General features: G+C 44.0%; 1 long non-coding RNA gene across 1 annotated transcript; it reads right to left on the reverse strand.

Moving 5' to 3' along the window:
* Positions 1–6,756: 6,756 nt before the first annotated feature.
* LOC115580892 (uncharacterized) lies at positions 6,757–7,831 on the reverse strand. The gene is made up of 3 exons (XR_003983952.1): positions 7,699–7,831; positions 7,090–7,321; positions 6,757–6,970 (listed from the first exon to the last, which is right to left on the reverse strand). It is a non-coding gene; the product is annotated as an uncharacterized LOC115580892 (long non-coding RNA).
* Between the last annotated feature and the right edge of the window lie 379 nt (positions 7,832–8,210).

Raw genomic sequence — 8,210 nt, forward strand, 5'->3', positions numbered from 1 at the left:
GTCAGCCAATCAGGTTTGTGACTGACGAGTTGATTGACATATCTGTTTTAGGAATGCCTTTAGTATGCAATATCATATTCTTGAAGTCTGAAAGTCTTCGTGTAAAATGCACTTGTAAATCTTCCTTAACCCTTAACTGGGCTTTTTTCCTTCCTTCCTTCTTTGAGAAGTGAACGACTGAAGGAATCACAAATTAACTTTGATGAGATGCTCTTCACAGGAGATGGTCTTTTCCAAAGAATGATGGCTTAGATTTCAGTGGTGTTACATAGCTCCATTACTGAATATGATTATTTTGCCCTAATCTACGATTCTACTGACACTAATCACATGACTGACTCTAATCACACAACCCTATCCAAACTTACAGGACAGGAGCAGGTACATGAAGATAACTGGACGATGAGAGGACAAGTCAGCACAGTAATACCAATGGGGAAGGGATCCCTGCACTAAGAAAGAAAACAAACAGTCATTGCATTTCATATTTACACTCTTTGGCCACAGTCATAGATACTTTTAACACTTACGCAGTCTATTAGAAGAGCAGCAGGTGAGTTTTCTTCTTGAGAAGGGGGGGCCTGCCTGAAGAGGGTCATTTGAGAATAATTGCCCACATTGAGCACTGAGTAAAATGCAATGCACATCCACAAGACACCACAAGAACTTGAGACACTGTGCTCACCCAGCTGTTTTTTGTGACCGACATAACACATGGCAAGAAAACCTCACCTTCTCTTTCAAATACCAGTCCACAATTTCAAATGTTCTGATGCAGAACATCATTTATTCTGCTCACTCATTCATTGTGCCACATTCCCTTCTCTTCTTTGTTTTTAACGACTGAAAAAGCAGATTGCGTTCTGGGAAGACGAGTGCTTCACCTTCCCACCAATTTCAAGGACGACGGCTCTTACTTTAAAGACCCACCTTGGACAGTAGATGCTGACATGATGCACACATCCACAAGACACCAAACAACTGTAAATGTGGCTGATTTTGTATCTCTACACCTTGGACGACAGGTGACGCTGACATGGATTTGAAGATTAGTGATTCATATGCACAATTTGGAACACATAGTCATTTTTATCCCAAACTTAAAAGCTTTAGTAATCAATATTTACTTTCAGAAAATGTTTAGCAAGTTCTATGGTCAATTTGGAGAAATTAGCAACTTAAGATGCTATTTTTAGAATTCAATTAGTGATTCATATGCACTATTTGGAACACAGACTTTTTTAGCCCAAACTTGGAAGTCATAGTAATAGATGTTTACTTTCAGGAAACGTTTAGCAAATCTTTTGTAAAGTATTGTGTTCATATGCATGCATGTACAAAATCTATTCCCTTTCTTACCCCTTTTATAATTGAATTGTTAATTTTTGGCTAGCGTTACTGTTATGTTGTAACATTCGCTCCTTTGGCTGCTGTGGCAAACAATATAGAAATACTAATTCTGATTTACAAGCGTGATTTGAAACTTCTCAGGCTGCAGCCAGGGCAGCCTCAAACACAGCTTTCCCTGGCTGACAGGTGGCCTGAGAGCTTTGGCATGACCACTTTGCTTCTATCAGTACTTGCCTAAATGCTGCTTCATCAACAGGTATGGACTTGGAAAGCTCTTCTGTCGTCGTCCACTGCCTCGTCTCTGGTTGTTTCATCATCCTCTGAACAGGAGGACAGGCATATGACTTCCTCGTCAGCCTCCTTCCGCTCATGAGCCAATGGCAAGCTGTCACTTTCAGAAGAGTCTTCAAAAATCATCGGTGTCTTTCTCTTTCTCTTTCTCCGGGACATATCCTCCTCGTCGCTTGAAGACAAACTTGCTGGCTGCATTTTCTCCCGTCTTGGAGCCTGCTCAGCGTCCGTGTCGCTGCTTCCCCGTTTGGCCAGCCGTCGGCGGTTTCCAGCACCTGCCTCGCAACCAGCTTTGGCCGCTCTCTCTCGCAACTGCTTTTGTAGTCTTGTCACCATCGGTTCAGGGTCCATTCTCCCCATTTCCTCTGCCTCCATTTCCCCTTCCTCTTCCTGCGTCTCTGAGCCGTCCCCTTGGCTTGACTGCTCCTCCTCAGCGCTCGACGATGGGTTGGCGTCTGAGTCCTGTGGTCGTGCGCTCCTTCGAGAGCTCTGACAAATGGCATCGGCCGTGTACCCCCGTGCCTCGAACGCCTCATGAAAGTCCAAGTCAGCTTCATAGAATTTCTCTGCCATTGCATTGGAGTGGCACATCATCCGGCGAACTCTTGACTTCTTGTGTGTTTCCAGAGATCTCCCGATCTACAAAAACAGAAGACGAGTTGAGAAAAACACTCACGCAGGTGAATTGTTCGAGTTGAGTCGGAACCGACACAGCTCGTCTACCTTTAACTGAGGGAGGATCTAAAGAGTAGCGGTTCGTACTCAAACCGATTGAATGAAAACGGGTCTTACACAGGTGCTGATACTGCTGCGGACGAGCGTGAAGGTCGGTGTTCCAGGAAGGCCGAAGCGTTTCCAGCTGGCCTGGAACGACTCGAGCAGCTTGGTGAAGGGGCCGCCATTGGAGTTGGCGAAGAACGTCTCGGAATCGCCGCAGGGCAACTTGCGACGGCAGCGGATGAAGTGGCTGAACCACCTGTACTCGTCCTTCTTGAGCGGAATCAAAGCCTGACCAAATGTCTCCTTTGTCTTATGCTGCGATACCTGAGGAACAAAAAAGGAAATGGAGATGCTCGCTCAGTCACGGCCAAGCATGAACGCTACGGGGTCAGCAGGCACAGACTGCACGAGAAGGGCCAAAGGGCAAAGGAAGGGCCGAGGTAATAGAAAACAATTGCACGTGATGTGGATACAATATTTGAAAAATAAAGAGATTAAAATACTTTTTTTTTTTTGGAATAATTAGGTAATACTATTAGCTTTCTAGAAGGGTTAGCAAATGGTTGTCACTTTCTAGATGATAACATGTTTTGGAATAATTAGAAAATAGTTTTTTATTTTTTCAAAAAAATAAAGAAATTAGCAAACAGTATTCACTTCTTAAAATGATTAGAAAACAGTATTCACTTTCTGGAAACTACTGCATGAAATGCACTGCCAAGTCTGGCAACACACATTCAACACACTCTGTTCTTCGTTCAGAAGCCATCAATTAACTTGGCTGAATAAACGTGTCATTTTAATGTATTCTTTATTAATTTCTTGACATCCGTAGCTTTAATAAGACACTGTGTGGGTTCTTTCATGAAAAAAAAACCCAGTAGTCTACAGCATGTTCTCACTCCAATAATCCGTCGGCCGGAAACGTCACATTCTGCCGAGTTCACTTCCTCCACCCTCATGTTGGCCAGGACCCCCTTCCTGTGGCCAGTTGTACAGGTGATGAAACCAGCAAGCAAGCCGTAGAAATCTTGCAGGTTAGCCTTGGCTGGAGTTCTTTCGAGGGTGACTGTAAAGCAGAGGGATATTGTCAACCAGCGAGTGAGTGACAGCCTGTTGTGCTTCTCTGCAAAAGAACAAACCACTACCTAAATACTTACGCAGAGCCGCTGGAATTTCCCCCTGTGCTTTCGTCAGGAAATGTCTGATGTGGGCAGGCTTGATGAGCATATCTGAAATTAATACACAACTGTTTAAAATTTTTCCACAGCCCCCCTCTCCTCACAGCTGTGAGGAAGAGGAAAGGAGCAGTCCAGTGTACTGGCTGCTACAGTATGCAGTCAGTCAATCGGTTACATAATTATCTATTATTTGTAGATAGACAGAGATTGAGAGAAAAGAGATCTGGTAAACCCACTTGTTTTCTTTATGCGTACAGCTTGACGGTGGATCGCCAGGTCCTTCTTGCACATCTTTACAGTTGACTTCAGCGTAAACAGAATTCCCCGTATGAGCTTCAGGGGAGCTTTGACATCAGGGAGTTGTGCTTCCAAAAGAAACATCAGGAACGCCCGAACATTTCCCATCATGATCAGCTGGGTAGTCGCAGCGTGTATCTTGAGGCTCTCGCACCATCTGAGAGATTAAAAATATACAACAAACACACTAGTTGTTTTTCAATGTGCTTCTCTCCCTCTCGCTCCTCTGTACACGTATCATCATCATGCAAATACATTGCTGTGAAAATGTGTGCAGTGTTGAAAGATGTTAAAGTGAAAAATAAAATGATTTACTCAAACAGCCTGTCTCGCTTCCTCAAAAACCTGAAGGTCATTTCAGGTGTCGCAGGATGTGCCATGAAAAGAAGCCACCGCCGAGCATGCGCCACACGCATTTTGCCGTTCTCCGCCTGACGTTTGGTGCTGCCACAGATGTGCTGGAACCACACGTTTAGAACTTTTTCTGTGTGAAAAGGAGAGACACACAAAGCAGGGAGTGATTTTTGTAGCTTTATCAGTGATACAACAGAGGCTGACGTCTAGAGGCAGAGCGGCTGTCCGCTGCTCCCGACAGTATGTGAATGTGTATGAATTTTAGCCTGTTTACTGTCCACTCGCTGCTGTGACAATGCAAATGTCCCCATTGTGGGACTAATAAAGGAATATCTTATAGGTGACCAACACAAAAAAATTAATACCATATCGAGGTGCTCCACCCGGGCCACTCGCCGTTTTTGCCCTGTCAAACTTGTTCCGAGGTGGAGTCTGAGATGACTGTTGCTGCTGCTGCTGCGGCAGCTTTTGAGGAGTGGAGAGCTGCTGAGTTAGCAGTGTCATCTGACTTTCAGAAGCATGCAGTTTGTCCTTCAGCCAGCGAATCTTTGTCCGGAGACGGACACAGTTTCCACACGTTTGAGATAGATGGGGATGAGAAGAGACAGAGGAATCACTGCGGCTGGGGATGACGCTAGCAATCCCTGGTGACTTTGCCAAACCAGTGCCCTCCTCTCTCTCCTCTCCCTCTTCTTCCTCACTGCTCGGACTCAGATTGTCGATGTCCAGGGTGCTCACCATTGCTGGCTGGGGATTAGACCTTCGCAGTCTCCTCAGGCTTCTTAATCTCCCGTCCCGCTTTGCCTTCTTGATGATGGACTTCTGCCCCCTTTTCTTTAAGAGCAAGAAAGCACGGTAAAGGTAAATCGCGGCACTACACATATAGGTCATTGACATTCTGTTCGATATTAAAAGAGGAAAAAGGAACTTACATCGATGTCATTGTGCACAGTTTCCAGGTGCTTGTCTAGTCTCACAAATGTCTTGTGCCTGCAAAGTGGACAGCGAAGCTTGCCACAGTGGCTAGAAATGAAACAGCAATGATACAATTAAGGAGACAACAGTGAAGGTGTGAAACAGGTCAGTTTCCAGCAGACGATCGCGATTTATCAGGGCTGCTCAACGGGACTTACGTTGCAGAGGCATAGCCGAGGAGCAGCTTTAGTTCCATTTTGTTTGCGACGTGGTGGAACTTAAGAAGATGCTGCCGCACGCCGATGTAGGGCACCGTGCAGAGCGGACAAGCGGAAAAACTCTGGGGCATCGTCTCCTCTGATGAAAGAATGGATTGGAAGACTTGTGATTTATGTGCACTATATGGAATACATAGTCATATATATGCCAAACTTGGAAGCTTTGGCAATTCATATTCACTTTCTGGAATAATCTAACACTTCGTGTTACACTTAAAAGTTTTAGCAATTAGTATTCATTTTTTGGAATCATTTCTAAAAATGGTGTTACACTTGAAAGCTTTAGCAATCAATTTTCACTTTTTAAATTATTTAGCAAATATTATGGTACACTTAAAAGGTTTAGCAATTAAAATTGCTTTTTAGAATTATTTTGCAAGTATTATGGTACATTTGGAAGGTTTAGTCATCTATACCAATACAAATTTAGGTGTTTCAATTAAATGGCTGGAGGGATTATTGATTTTATTTCGTTTTTGCCGTCACACTTACTGTCAATGTTGCTGCCGTTTCTTCTCAGGTGATATGAGGTGGATGCATTTCCTGTCCAGGAGGCTCACCAATTGTCATTGGAGGAGAAACAACCAATGAATGTAAAAAAAAATTTCCATATCATGTTTACATGTACAAATCTATTCCACTTCTCACCCTTTTTAAAAAGTATATTGTTAGTTTTTGGCCAGTGCCAGCGTTTTGTTGTAACATTCTCTCCTTCACAATAAAGTGTTTGCATTTTGGAATCATTTTAAAAATAGTATTACACTTGGAAACTTTAGCAATCAATTTTCACTTTTTAGATTATTTAGCAAATATTATGGTACACTTAAAAGGTTTAGCAATTAAAATTGCTTTTTAGAATTATTTTGCAAGTATTATGGTACATTTGGAAGGTTTAGTCATCTATACCAATACAAATTTAGGTGTTTCAATTAAATGGCTGGAGGGATTATTGATTTTATTTCGTTTTTGCCGTCACACTTACTGTCAATGTTGCTGCCGTTTCTTCTCAGGTGATATGTGGATGCATTTCCTGTCCAGGAGGCTCACCAATTGTCATTGGAGGAGAAACAACCAATGAATGTAATTTTTTTTTTTTTTTTCCATATCATGTTTCCATGTACAAATCTATTCCATTTCTCACCCTTTTTAAAAAGTATATTGTTAGTTTTTGGCCAGTGCTAGCGTTTTGTTGTAACATTCTCTCCTTCACAATAAAGTGTTTGCAGTTTGTAAATGATAAAACAATCCCAATTCTTTGGAACACACCCCAAAATTGTTTTTTAAAGAAGGCGCCAATTATCGACTTCATCATCATCACTTTTTATTCAAGAGCAACAGTGAAAGCCCACACACGCCGCTGCCGCCTCGTTGACCGCTTTGGTCGCTGCTGCTGCAGCCGCCGCTGCCGCCTCGTCCACTGCCTCTGTCGTTGCTGCAGCCACCGTCGTCAGCCAGGTCGGCCCGCACTTCGAACGCCTGCTGAAAGTCCATGTCAGCCGTGTAGAATTCCTCCGCATTTGCATTGGAGTGGCACATCATCCGGCAGACGTTGGCCTCCTTCCCCCGGTCCAGAGAAACCTCGACCTACAAAAACAGAAACAAATTGAGAAAAACACTTTCAGTGGAGCAGGTGAGTTGCATCAGTACTAAAGTAGCATTAAAAAAGGAGTAGCGGTTCGTACTCCTATAAAAACGGGTCTTACACAGGTGCCGATGCCGGTGCAGACGAGCGCAACGTCGGCGTCCCGGGAAGGCCCGAGTGTTTCCAACTCGAGCAGGTGGCCGCAGCGTCTGCCGTTTGAAAAGAAAAGCTCAGAAAAGCTCCCCAGGGGAAGAGGTGGCGGTGGTAGATGAGGCAGTTCAACCAGTGATACTCTTCCTTGTAGAGGGGGTCAAAGCCCGACCAAACGCACACTTCGTCCTATGCCGCGCCACCTGAGAAACAGACAGGAAACTGTGATGCTCGCTCACTTACGACCAAGCATTAAAGCTGTGGCGTCAGCAGGCACAGACCGCATGAGGAGTGCCAAAGGGCAAAGGAAGGGCCGAGAGAACGATTGCATGCGATGTTGATACAATATTTGAAAGAAAGATTAGTTTTGTGTAATGATTAGCAAAAAGTATTCACTTTTTAAAATAATAAGCAAAAAGTATTTACTTTTTGGAAACTACTGCATGAAATACACTGCCAAGTGTGGCAACACATATTCAACACACTCTTGGGTTAAATTAAACACTGGGTGGGTTCTTGCATTGAAAAAAAAGAGAAAAAAAAAAAAAAAAAAAGTAGTCTGCAGGCAGCATGTTCTTACTCCAATAATCCGCCGTCCGGAAGCATCACAGTCCGCTGAGGTCACTTCCTCCACCCTCATGTCAGCCAGGGCCCCCCTCCTGTGGCCAGTCACACAGATGATTAAGCCAGCAAGTAAGCTGTAGTATCCTGACTGACTGGGAGCAAAAACATTTGTTAGACCTGCCTGATGTTTTATTGCGCACAGCCTGGCGGTGGCGCTCCAGGCCCTTCCTGCACATCATTGCCATCGTCTTCAGTGTCCACAGAGCTTTTTGTAAGCGCTTACTGGGAGCTGTGACATCGGGGTGTTGGGCTTCTAAAAGGAACTTCAGAAATGCCGGAGCACTTCCGATGATGATCAGCTGGGTAGTCGGAGCGTTTTCCTTCACGGTCTCGGTCCATCTGAGAGATGAAAGACATACAGTAAACACACCCAAGTTCTCCCTCCTCTGTACACATGTCATCATCATGCAAATATATTGCTGTGAAAATATGTGCAGTGTTGAAAGATGTTGAAATGAAATATAAATG

This window comes from Sparus aurata, chromosome 4 (assembly GCF_900880675.1).
Source record: "Sparus aurata chromosome 4, fSpaAur1.1, whole genome shotgun sequence".
Taxonomy (NCBI): Eukaryota; Metazoa; Chordata; class Actinopteri; order Spariformes; family Sparidae; genus Sparus; species Sparus aurata.